General features: G+C 37.2%; 1 long non-coding RNA gene across 1 annotated transcript; it reads right to left on the bottom strand.

Moving 5' to 3' along the window:
• Positions 1-2739: 2739 nt before the first annotated feature.
• LOC124523217 (uncharacterized) lies at positions 2740-13254 on the bottom strand. The gene is made up of 2 exons (XR_006964955.1): positions 13072-13254; positions 2740-3706 (listed from the first exon to the last, which is right to left on the bottom strand). It is a non-coding gene; the product is annotated as an uncharacterized LOC124523217 (long non-coding RNA).
• Positions 13255-14148: the final 894 nt, after the last annotated feature.

The raw sequence follows: 14148 nt of genomic DNA, 5'->3' as shown, positions 1-14148 counted from the left end.
AATAACCCTAAACATCTTTCCAGAGAAGATATACAAATGGCCAATAAGCAAATGGAAGGATGTTTAACATCATTAATCTTCAAGGAAATGCAAACCAAAACCACAATGGGATACTACACTTCACATTCACTAGAATGGCTATAATCAAAAGTCAAATAATTAAGTGTTGATGAGGATGAGGAGAAATCAGAATGCTCACACACTGCTGATAGGAATATAAAATGGTACAACCACAAGGGCAAATAGTCTGGAAGTTCTTTGAAGTTTAAAAACAGAGTTAAGGGGCGCCTGGGTGGCGCAGTCGGTTAAGCGTCCGACTTCAGCCAGGTCACGATCTCGCAGTCCGTGAGTTCGAGCCCCGCGTCAGGCTCTGGGCTGATGGCTCGGAGCCTGGAGCCTGTTTCCGATTCTGTGTCTCCCTCTCTCTCTGCCCCTCCCCCGTTCATGCTCTGTCTCTCTCTGTCCCAAAAATAAATAAACGTTAAAAAAAAAAATTAAAAAAAAAAACAGAGTTAATATATGATCCAGCAATTGCACCCCTAGGTAAATACCCCAAAGAAATGAAAACATATGTGCACACAAAAACTTGTACATGAATATTCATAGCAGCATTATTCACAATAGCCAAAAGGTGGAAATAACTCAAATGCCTATCCACTGATGAATGAATAAAGTGTGGTGTATCCTTAAAATACAGTAATCAGCAATGAAAAGAAATGAAATACTGATTCATACTACAACAAGGATGAACCGGGAAACATTATGCTAACTGAAAGAAACCAGTGACAAAGGACCACATATTGTTTGATTCTACTTATGTGGAAGGTCCAGAGTAAGCAAATCTATATATATATACAGAGAAAAAAAAGCAGATTGGTAGTTGCCTGGTGCTGCTGGGGATGGAGGGATAGAGGGGAATAGGTAAGGAGTGTAAGGTCTCTTTCTGAGGTAAGGAAAACCTTCTAAAATTGTTTTGTGCTGATGCATGCACAACTCTGAGAATATAATAAAAGTCATTGGTCTGCACACTTTAGATGGTTGAGTTATATGGAATATGTATTAGATCTCAATAAAGCTATTAAAAAATAGAGGTCACCATAATTTTTAACCTATGACAGCCAATAAATCGTGGTTGCTGCTCATTTTTACAAAACACCACTGAATTCTCCATTTGCCTTTTTCTTTGCCTGTGGGTAATTTTCAACTACTTCAAAGAGTAGCATCCAGAACAGAGAAAGTTTCTGCAACATCGTTCATTTCTACCTTTCTAGCTTTCTCATAATCCTGTTGTATTTCTGTTACCTATTATATAGGACAGCTGAAATTTGAAAACAAACTCACCAAAATCCTAGCTGAGCATTATACTCACTAAACTAAAAGACAATCACATCTTCTCACCCAGCCCGTACCATGCCCACATGGTCATCCATAATCACCCTCCTGTCCCACACTCTAATGATTTAATTCATACTCACAGCTCCCTCCCCTCCCCCCCCACACACAATTAAATTCAGGTTTAAAATACTTTGAGACTAGGGGTGCCTGGGTGGCTCAGTTGGTTAAGCATCCGACTTCAGCTCAGGTCCTGACTCCCAGTTCATGGGTTCGAGCCCCGCATGGGGCTTTGTGCTGACAGCTCAGAGACTGGAGCCTGCTTCAGATTCTGTCTCTGTCTCTCTCTGCCCCTCCCCCACTCATGCTCTGTCTCTCTCTCTCTCTCTGTCAAAAATAAATAAACATTAAAAAAATGGCTTTTAAAATACTTTGAGACTATTGTTCCTGACTATTGAACCTGTAGAAGTGAGTGATAAGATAGCTACACACACAAATCCCAAAACACGAAATAAGAAGCAAGGTAAACAACCCCATTTAGTCAATATCAGAAATGACACGGGAAAGATGTAGAGGTTGATGAAAATTCATCCACCTTGGTTTCACTACATGTCGCTCTAAATAAATCTTATGTCTTAGGTTCTGCTTTGTATCCCATTCTTGGTGGAAAAGAAAATAATGAGTGTTCACCCTTTCTGGAAAATGATTATTTTACCATGTTTCAGCATTAACAACAGACATTTCTGGAATTTTTCTTAGTCAGATCTGAATCTTCTGAAATTCCATTGATGAGTATTCTCAGACTTCAACTGGAAGAAATTTATACCAAGACATTATTGTCACAGTAGAAAAATAAAAGATATATTGCCTACAGTCTTTGCTCTTGTAAAAGAATAGTTGTATTTTTAGATAGTTTGAGAATGGCATTGGACCTAAATTTTTCAATTTTAATATCAGGAAATATTGTTCCAACAGTGATCCCACATATCCAGTGAGTTAAAATGAGCTGACTTAACTGCTCAATGTCAGCATGTAAGCCTGATCCAGGAAAGATGTTCAAGAATTATGATGTTTCAGTGGATAACACTAGTTATTACTCCTATTATCCCTAGTTTCTGAATTTCCTTCCATCCTGGGCCTTAGGCCAGACCTGCTGGGAAACTATAAGAGAGAAGAAACAAAACTTGTTTATCATAATCTCTTTTCAAGCTGGGTACAGAGTTATCACAATTTTAGTTCAGAAATAGCCTAACTTAACTGCATGAAGGAGGCCTATCCCTCACTTCATCTTTTCCAATCTCGGGCCAGGAGGGTTTAGAAATACAATTTGCAGCTTTTCAACTTCTCTGAACTTAAAAAAAAAAAACCTTTAAAAAAATTCACCCCATCAGAAAAATTACCCTTCACTCCTCATATATAAATACATTTATTTATAAATTATATATAAATTACTCATGTATACTATCAACAGATACAAAACAGAAATCATAAATGAAATGATTAATATGGAATATACAATATTTATGATCTATTAATAGCACCAAACTGTTTTCCTCACACTAAAAATAATAATGTTTTAGTGAGGTAAAATAACACAGTTAAAGAGAAGTCAAACCACAGAATAGGGAAAGTGTCTGTTCTGCCCTTTTCTTGCTGTTCATTTGTGTCAGGATTATCTTCAATCTATAATTGCTTTCCTAAAATATTATTAAGTCATTTAGCCATTTTGTAAAGGTTAGTTTAGCTAAAACTAGAGAACATAATCCATGATTCTTCTTCACCAACACAAGCAACATGCTAATTGTTAGAATATGCTAAAAACAAACCAAGAATGGAGGTTGTGACCACTAATGCTTCCATGTTGTAAAATTTTCCTTAGGATGCATGATTGTTCAACATACAGTCAAGGTACCACAGTCAATTCATTAATTAAATGCGAGTAAATCTTAACTTGTATATTATTATATTATTATTAGAATTTTTAAAAGCAATGTTCTAACATTTTCCTCCTATATCCCAATGTATTTTACACTTACTATGGTATATGTTTATTCAGTTTGGAAACCACTGCTTTAGAGGTCAGCCTAGCTACAAAGTAACAACTCTTTGATTATATATCAAATCCTTGGAATAAATACACATGTGTCATCAGAAATGGATTTTGTTGCGTGTTACAAAATGGACAAAATAGAGTGGCTTAAACAAGACAGTTCATTCCTCTCTCACATAAACAAAGGTTGGAGATAATCTATAGCCAAGAGCTAAATTGGCACTCCATGATGCCTATCTTCTGTCTTGTTCCTCTTCTGTCCCCATACATGCTTCCCTTCATGGTTCAAGATGGTTGATGGGCTCCAGACATCACATCTAAATTCTAATAAGCAATACAGAGAAATGAACAAAGAAAGACATTTCATAAGTTTCACCCAATAGTTTGACTGCATCCATTTGAGAGAAATTACTCCAAAGTCTACAACTGGCTATAAGAAATAATCAGGGATTCCATTATGGAAGAGGAGAGCCAAGAGTCTAAGCCACAATGCATAAAGATGTATCAATACATACACAAAGAAACAGAGGAGAAGAAATGTTAACAAAGCTCCAGTCCAAGATGGCAGTGTAGGAAGACCCTGAACTCACCTTCTCCGCAGAGCACAACAAACGATACTTATTTATGGCACAGTTCCTTCTGAAGAAGAATGGAAGGCTGCCTGAACAGCAGGCGAAAAGATGGAAGAGAAAGAGAACAGCAAGAGAGAAGGAGACTCAGTAACAAAGGGAAGCCCCACCCCCAATGCTACAAACTGCAGTGGGAAGGGATAGTTAGGGACCAGGAACACATTCCTCCGTCATTGGACACAGGAAAAAACAAGCCATGTCTAAATGAGCAACTAGTGTATAAAAGATCCAGCCCTAGAACTGTACCAAACAGTGGAGGAGTATCTACAACTCTCTCTGGGTCAGAGGGTCTGGCAAGTGACATGCTTTACACTGCCCCTTCTACCTTGAAAACTCAGACCAGAGCAGAGTCCAGGTGCCCTAACCAGATTGTCACCTCAGTGAGGTCCAAGACCCTAGCCTACACCTGCCTTTGCTGTCCCACAGTGGCCACAGGGCTGGTTAGCACTCACCACAGCTTCAGACTTCACACAAGGTAACAGGTGCAGAGCACCCTGGAACACTCCCGGCCCATACCACTTCAACTTCTGACAGTTTGCTAGGGCATTCCCACAAGAGCACTCCTGGACCTCCAAGCTTACACCAGTTTTGGATCCAGCACCTTGAAACCTCAGACCATGCGTGCTTTGGTTTCAGCCATCCTGCCAGGGCACCCCCTACGTGGAGGACACCAGATCCTCCACCCATGCCAACCCTGGCTCTAGTCACCTGGCCAGGGCACCCCTTGCAATGAGCACCCCACGATACCCTGGCTTGGACCAACTTCAGCTCGAGCTATCCTGCCAGGGCGCCTACTATGTGGAGTACCCTGGGACACTCCAGCTTGTGCATACTTCAGCTTTATTTGTCTTGCTAGGGTATCTGCTGGAGTGAGAGCTCAAAGACTACACTAATCTGTGCACACCTCAATTTTAGCTGTCCTTCCAGGTTACACACTGCATGGAGAGCCCTGGGACCCTTAGCCTATGACAGCCACAGCTGTCAGCCATCCAGCAAAAGCCAGACAGCAAAAGTTACCAAGCACACACATTCCACATAGGGGATGACCATACACAAAACCATTCCTTCAAGTTTAGAAGTGGCTATTCTAATAATCCATAGAAGCAAACACAGAAAGTCAAGCAAAATGTGGAGACAAAGGGATATGCTTCAAAATAAAAATTGAAATGGAGATAAGCAACCTGTCTGATGAAGAACATAAAGTAATGGTCATAAAAGTGCTCACCAGGCTGGAGAGAAGAGTGGAAGAACTCAGTGAGACCTTCAGTAAAGACAAATAAAATATGAAAAAGAACCAGTCAGACTAGAATACATAACTGAAATCAAAAATACATTACAGGGAACCAACAGCAGATTAGAAGATATAGAAGAATATATCATCAATCCGGAAGACAGGGTGAGGGAAAGCACCCGAGGTGAAGAAGACAAAGAGAAAATTTTTTAAAATGAGGATAGGTAAAGGAATTTCCTGGACAACATCAAGAGAACAAACCTTCATATCATAGGGGTCCCAGAAGAAAAGAGAGAAAGGGACAGAAAACTGATTTGAAGCACTAATGGCTGAAAACTTCCCTAACCTGGGGAAGAAGAGCCCAGAGAGTTCCAGATAAGAGAACCACACCAAAACACATTAAAATTAAAATGTCAAAACTTAAACACAAGAAAAGAACTGTAAAAGCAGCAAGAGAAAAACAACTTTTTATGTACAAGTGATTCACCATAAGACTATAAGCAGATTTTTCCTCAGAAATTTTGCAGGCCAGAAGGGAGCAGTATGATATATTCAAGTGCCAAAAGGAAAAAACCAACAACTGAGAATACTGTACCTGGAGAGATTACCATTCACAACTGAAAAAGAAATAAGAGTTTCCAAAACAAACAAAAGTTAAAAAAGTTTATCACCATAAACCAGCCTTAGAAGTAATGTTAAGGGGCCTTCTTTATGTGGAAAAGACCATAATTAGACTAAGAAAATTATGAAAAAAAAGATGTAAAATATGATAGCATATACATAACACATGGAGGAGGGAGTAAAAACAAATACATAAAAGATGTTGTTTAGAATGTGTTTGTACTTAAATGACCATCAACTTAATATAGACTGTTAATTATTTAGAAAGTTATATATGAACTTCATATATGTATGTAAACACAAACCCAAAACTTATAATAGATATACTAAATAAATAAATAAATAAAAATAAAGTCAAACATAACACTATAGAGACTCATCAACCACAAAGAGACAGAGCAAGGCAAAAAGAAAAGAATAGAGAATAACTACAAAACAACCAGAAAAAAAATTAACAAAATGGCAATAAGTCCATACCTATCAATAATTACTTTAAATGTAAGTGGTCTAAATGCTTCAATCAAATGACCTAGGGTTGCAGAATGGATAATAAAAACCAGACTTCTCTGCATGCTGCCTACAAAAGATTCACCTTAGACCTAAAGACATACACAGCCTGAAACTGAAGGAATGGAAAACATTTACCATGCAAATGGGAGTGAAAAAAAGTCAAGGTAGCAATACTTATATCAGACAAAATAGACTTTAAAACAAAGACAAAGAAGGGCATTACATAATGACAAGGGGATCAATTCAAAAGAAGATATAACAATTGTAAATATCAATGCACCCCGCATTAGAGCGTCTAAAAACATAAAGCAAATATTAGCACACATAAAGAGCGAAACTGATAGTAATATAATAATAGTAGGGAACTTTAACATCCTACTTATATAAGTAGACAGATCATTCACGCAGAAAATAAATAAGGAAACATGTCTTTGACACATTAGACTAGATGGACATAACATCTCTATGCAGAATATTCCATTCAAAAACAACTGAATGTATGTTCACATTCCTTTCAAGTATACATGGAACATTCTCCAGAACAGGTCAGATGTTAGGTCAAAAAACAAGTATCAATAAATTTAAGAAGACTAAAATCACAGCATGCATCTTTTCTGACCACCTGGTATAAAACTAGAAATTAATCACAAAAAAAAAAATTGGAAAAAGATATCAACACATGCTGGCTAAGCAACATACTACAAAACAACCAATGAGTCAACAAAGAAATTTTAAAAAATACATGGAGACAAATTAAAATGGGGGAACAAATGCTCCAAAAGCTTTGGATGCAGCGAAAACAGTTCTATGAGGAAAATACATAGTGATACAGGCCTACATCAAAAAACAAAACAAAGAAAAGCTCAAATAAACAATAGAAACTTATATCTAAAGGAACAAGAAAAAAAAAGAACATAGTTCAAGGTGAGTAGAAGAAAGGAAATAATAAAGAGGACAGCAAAAATAAACAATATAGAGACTAAAGAAACAAAACAGAAAAAAATCAATGAAACCAAGAGCTGGTTCACTGAAAAAATAAACAAAAGTGGTAAACTCTTAGCCAAACTCACCAAGATTGTAAAAAAAGAAAGGACCCAAATAAATAAAATCAGAAATGAGAGAAATAACAACTTATATCACACAAATACAAAAGGCTATAAGAGAATTCTACAAAAAATTGTATGCCACCAAATTGAACAACCTAGAATAAATGGATAAATTTCTAGAAACACACCATCTTCCAAAACTCAATCAACAGGAAATAGAAAATCTGGGGTGTTATATGTAAGTGACAAATCACTAAATTCTACTCCTGAAACCAATATTACACTATTTGTTAACTTACTAGAATTTAAATGAACACTTAAAATTAATTAATTAATAATTAATTAATTAAAATAGAAAGAAAATCCAAACAGATCAATTACTAGTAACAAAATTGAATCAGTAATCAAAAACTACTAAAAACTAAGTCCAGGACCAGACAGACTCACAGGTGAATTTTACCAAACATTTTAAAAAGAGTTAACACCTATTCTCTTTAAACTATATCAAAAAAATAGAAGAGGAAGGAAAGCTTCCAAAAACATTCTATGAAGCCAGTATTACCCTGACATGGTACACCACATACACACACACACACAATAAAAGGCACCACACACACACACACAATAAAAGGCACCACAAGAAAAGCTAGAGACCAATAATTCTGATGAATACAGATGCAAAAATCCTCAACAAAATATTAGCAAACTGCATTCAACAATACATTAAAAGGACCATTCGTCACAGTCAAGTGGGATTTGTTCTGGGAATGCAAGGATGGATTAGTATTCAAAATTAATCAACATGATGCAGCACATCAACAAAACAAAGAATAAAAATCACATGATCATCTGATCAGATACAGAAAAACATCTGACAAAATTCAACGTTTGTTTATTATAAAAACTCTCAGGGCGCTTGGGTGGCTCAGTCGGTTGAGCGTCTGACTTCAGCTCAGGTCATGATCTCGAGGTCTGTGAGTTCAACATAATAAAGGCCAAATGTGACAAAACCGCAGCTAACATGCTCAGTGGTAAAAAAAAACAGAGCTTTTCTTCTAAGATCAGGAACAAGAGAAGGATGTCCACTTTCACCACTTTATTCTACATAGTACTGGAGTCCTAGCCACAGCAATCACACACGTAAAAAAAGTAAGGGATTCATATTTGTAAGGAGGAAGTAAAACTGTCACTATTTGCAGATGATATGATGTTCTATAGAGAAAATCCTAAAGACTCCACCAAAAAACTATCTGAAGTAATAAATGAATTCAGTAAAGTTGCAAGATACAAAATCAATACCCAGAAATCAGTAGCATTTCTATATACTAATAAAAACGTAGCAGAAAAAGAAATTAAGAAATCAATTCTGGGGTGCTGGGTGGCTTGATTGGTTGCATGTCCAATTCTTGATTTCCGTTCAAGTCATGATCTCAAGGTAGATGAATTTGAGCCCTATGTCCAGCTCTGCACTGACAGCTCAGAGCCTGCTTGGGATTCTATCTCTCCCTCTCTCTCTCTGACCCTCCCCTGCTTGCACTCTCTCTCTCAAAATAAATAAATAAACATTAATAAAAAGAAAAAAACTCTACTTACAATTACACTAAAACTAATAAAATACCTAGGAATAAATATAATGAAGGAGGTAAAAGACGTGTACTCTGAAAACTATAAAACACTGAAGAGGGACGCCTGGGTGGCTCACTTGGTTAAGTGTCTGACTTGGGCTCAGGTCATGATCTCAGAGTTCATGAGGTTGAGCCCTGCATCAGGCTGTACTGACAGCTCAGATCCGGGAGCCTGCTTCAGATTCTGTGTCTCCCTTTCTCTCTGCCCTCCCTGACTCACACTCTGTGTGTCTCTCTCTCTCAAAAATAAATAAACATTTTTAAAAAATGTAAATAACAAAACCAGTGAAGAAAGAAATTGAAGATGGCACAAAAAAATGGAAAGATATTCCATACTCATGGATTGGAGGAATTAGCATTGTTAAAATGTCTATACTACCCAAAGCATTCTACAGATTTAATGCAATCCCTATCAAAATACCAACAGCATTTTTCACAGAACTAGAATAAATAATATTATAGTTTGTATGGAACTGCAAAGACCCTGAATAGCCAAAGCAATCTTGAGAAAGAACTAAGCTGGAGGCATCACAATTCTGGATTTCAAGTTACACTACAAAGCTATAATAATCAAAACAGTATGGTACTGACACACAAATCAATGCAACAGAATAGAAAATCCAGAAATAAATGCGCATTTATATGGTCAATTAATCTATAAAAAAGAAGGCAAGAATATACAATAGGGAAAAGACAAGCTCTTCAATAAATGGCACTAAGAAAACTGGACAGCTACATGCAAAAGAATGAAACTGGGCCACTTTCTTACACCATACACAAAAACTAATTCAAAATGGATTAAAGACCTTGGGGCGCCTGGGTGGCTCAGTCGGTTAAGCGGCCGACTTCGGCTCAGGGCATGATCTCACGGTCCGTGAGTTCGAGCCCCGCGTCGGGCTCTGTGCTGACAGCTCAGAGCCTGGGGCCTGTTTCAGATTCTGTGTCTCCCTCTCTCTGACCCTCCCCTGTTCATGCTCTGTCTCTCTCTGTCTCAAAAATAAATAAACGTCAAAAAAAATTAAAAACAAAAAACAAAAACAAAATGGATTAAAGACCTAAAACCTAAAAATCTCTCTAGGAAGAACAGTCAGTCATTTCTTCAACATGGGCTATATCAACATTTTTGTAGATATGTCCCCTACAGCAAGGGAAACAAAAGCAAAAATAAACTATTGAGACGACACCAAAATAAAAATCTTTTTCATAACAAAAGTAACCATCAACAAAACAAAAGGCATCCTAGTGAATGGGAGAAGATATTTGCAAATGATATAGCTGATAAGGGGCTCATATCCAAAATATAAAAAGAACTTATATAACTCTACACCAAAAAACAATCTGATTAAAAGATGGGCAGAGGACCTGAATACACATTTTTCCAAAGAGGACATACAGATAGCCAACAAAGACATGAAAATATGCTCACCATCACTAATCATCATGGAAATGCAAATCAAAACCATGATGAGATATCACCTCACACTTGTCAGATCAAAAACATAAGAAACACCAATTGTTGGCAAGGATGTGGAGAAAAGGAAACCCTCAGGCACTGTTGGTTGGAAAGTAAATTGGTATAGCTGCTGTAGAAAACATTTTGGAGTTCTTTAAAAATTAAAAATAGAATTACTGTATGATCCAATAATTCAATTTTAAGGTACTTACCTTAAAAAATGAGAATACTAATTCAAAAAGATATGTGCACCCCTATTTTTATTGCAGCATTATTTACAGTAGCCAAGCTATGGAAGCAGCTTAAGTGTCCATTGTTAGATGAATGGATAAAGAAGTGATGTGTACATAAACGCACACACACCCACAGACACACACACACACAGACATGCGCGCGCGCACGCGCGCACGCTGGAATATTACACAGCCATAAAAAGGATGAGATCTTGTCATCTGCAGCAATATGGATGAAACTAGACAGTACTATGCTAAGTGAAATAAATAAAACTGAGAAAGACATAGATCATATGATTTCATTCATATGTGAAATATAACAAGCAAATGAATATACAAGCAAAAAAAAAAAAATCAGACTCAGACCTATAAATACAGAAACTGATGGTTGCCAGAGGGAAAGGGGTGGTGGATGGACAAAATGCACGAAGGGGAGTGGTAGATATATTATTAAATGAATTATTAAATGAATAAACTTAATTTAAATGAATAAATCACAGAAATGAAGGTACAACATAGAACATAGTCAATGATGCTGTAACTGCATTGTATGGTGACAGATGGTAGCTACACAGCGCAAAGTATAGAGATGTTGAATCACTGTGCTGTACGCTTGAAATTAATGTAACATTGTATATCAACTGTATTTAAGTAAAAAATAATAAATTATTTTTAAAAAAGAAACAGGGGAGCTCTACCCTATAAGTATCTTTTTACTCTACCACTATGGTCCATCTGAAAAAAATCTTCATCTGCAAAATCTAGCCAAAATGGACTGTGGACAAGGATGTCTCTCAAAAAAAAAAAAAAAAAAAAAAAAAAAAAAAAAACAATCCAACGGTGAAATAATCAAGTTACACAAAATACATTTATAGTTCTCTTGACTGCAGTCTAGTCTGAGAACTATGGGATTAAACAGTAATGGAAAACTGTTTTGTTTTGTTTTTCTCAAAAACAACTTTATATGCCACCTAAGGGAGTACAAAGCTTTGCTTTTATAAGCACCTTTCTGAGCTTGGGTATACAACTTTACATGTGGGAGTCAGGCCAAAACTGAATTGCTCCATATGAGAAGGCAAAGGTGTCACCTGAAGGATGGCAGGAGGCAGAATCCAGTAGCAAAGGAGAGGAAACCTCAAAGTAGAGCACTGACTGGGAAATGCCCAAAGAGACACTCCCCCTGGCAGAACTACTGAGAAAAGACTTTGCTTAAAATGGATTCTACATTGTTTTCCATGGAGTGCAAGACATATATGCCCCCCTTCTTCTTTCCTCCTTCATTAAAATCTACTTTGCTTACTTATGCATTTCTTGTAACTGAGACAAAGTTGAAGTTATGAATTCTGTGTCCAGTTGACTTTGGGCTCCAATAGACACAGAAATTAGAAGACAAGGAAGGATCAACATGAGAATGACAATAATAATGTGAAAATAGAGACTTTCCCATTCTCATTAAAGCAAAATTTACATATGGTTAGGTAAAATTGGCAAGAGATTTTTCTTATCTTCCATGTTCTCACTAATAGATCCAGAAATTAAATATAGATCTACTTACCTGCTTTGAAACATTTTTAAATGCATTTAAAATTTACATTGAATATTTTGCTTTAGGTTAGAAAGCTTCACCATGCTGTAAAATCTTCAGGGTTCATTTAAATGAATGTACTGTAGTTTAAAACATTGAATACAAAACTTCCTATAAATAGGATCTGACTGAACAGAGCAGAGACAGGAGAAAATGGGCAGAAAGAAAATGAGGCGAATTCAGGGCAGGAGGGAGCAGTAGTACACTTGCAGTAGGAAGAGAGCCAGGCAGCTCTGCACAAGTGAACTAAAAGTCGGAAAAGCCCACAAATCTGTGTAGGATCAGACTGGATCTTGGTCAGAAGGGAGATCGCTTCCAAGAGAGCTAAAATAAAAGGGCAGCATAGATAAGCTGAGGGCTAGGACAAACGTCCCAGTAACTCAGGCACACTGTCTGTGCTGACACTGCGAGTTGACCAATCCAACTTCTATCCACAGCATCCCTATCCCATCCAGGGATTGGGCTACTGATGATCATGTGACAAGCCAATAAGACAGCAGAAGTTGCTGGGTAGGGCTTTCAGAAAAGCTTTCTCAAGGGGAGAGAAGCAGATGGTATGCATGTTGCCTTTCTCTTTCTCCCTAAAAAGTGAAACACACAAAAGTCATCTTATAACCATGTCAAGTAAAAAGCACATGCTAAGGATGGCAAATCCAGAAGACAGATGGAGCCTGGATTACTGAGACCATCTCTGAGTAGCTGCATTACCCCTTGGACTATGAATATCCAAACACCCAAAACAAACAAAACTCTTACCTGTTTAAAGCAGTATTAGTTTGAACTCCTGTTACTTAACAGCTGAATGAATTAGTAAATGATTCAGACAGAATTTGGTGTCCAAAAGTAGGGTAGTGCAAGTAACAGAACCTAAAATATAGAATTGTCTGAGAGGAGATATTATCAGACACTAAAGACCCAGATATCCCAAGCTGCAATGTAGAGGACTTTGTTATGTGGTGGCAGAACACTGGGCCACACTATCTTGACCAATTTTGGAACGCAGACCCAGATTTCAACACAGGATGTAATTTAAAAATGGTAGAGACATTTCAGAATGTGTAAATAGGATGGTTAGTTGTCGCAATTTTCAGCCAAGTCCTACAACAACAACAACAAAAAGACAAACTGAGACTACAGCAAGCCATTCCACTTGCACAAGTGGAAAGTAATACAGCATTACTGAGATACACTCTTCCTTCAGCAAGCAATCTAGATTGACTGAGAGCCCCCAGTTGGGATTCTTGCAGGGTGAAAAAGCCAATTGCTTCTGTACCCCATAATGAAACTCTTACAAGTTGTGAAGTGCAGCCTTGACAGAAAATGAGGTTGGTGACCCTGGGCTTGCTAAGCACATCCCATTAAAAGTTCTCTGGCAGGAAGGATAGCCTACAGTAAAGGTAGTCATTCCACCCAAAAAAGATATTTCCAATTGTTATAAAGCAGCAGCCATTAAGCTAATGAGGGGGTCCAAACAGAAGCCAAAAGCCAAAAATTCTCAAGCTCCAAACTTAAAAAAATTTACTGTAGCTCCTCATACTTAAATCTACTAGAAACAGCTACACTAGAAGCCTACTAAGTTTCTGGGGGATCCAAACTGCCAACTCTCACTGGCAATGACTAGTAACAATATTATTCCCAGGTAATCAATCAGGACCATAAATGAGAATAGAATGCCATCAACATAAAAGAAATTCAGGGAACAAAAAACGAGAGAGAGAGAGAAACAGTTGTTTAAATTTCAAACATAATAACAAAATTTTTCAAAAACTCAATAGAAGAATCAGAAAGGTAAATTTGAAGAAATGAACCATAAGAGAATTTTGTAAAAAAGAA

The sequence above is a fragment of the Lynx rufus genome, unplaced genomic scaffold (assembly GCF_022079265.1).
Source record: "Lynx rufus isolate CCGP_SWC_20201006 ecotype Redwood Valley unplaced genomic scaffold, mLynRuf1.p SCAF_4, whole genome shotgun sequence".
In the NCBI taxonomy this organism is placed as follows: Eukaryota; Metazoa; Chordata; class Mammalia; order Carnivora; family Felidae; genus Lynx; species Lynx rufus.
Note: the sequence above shows the minus strand (reverse complement) of the source record. Positions and strands in the feature narration are given on the sequence as shown.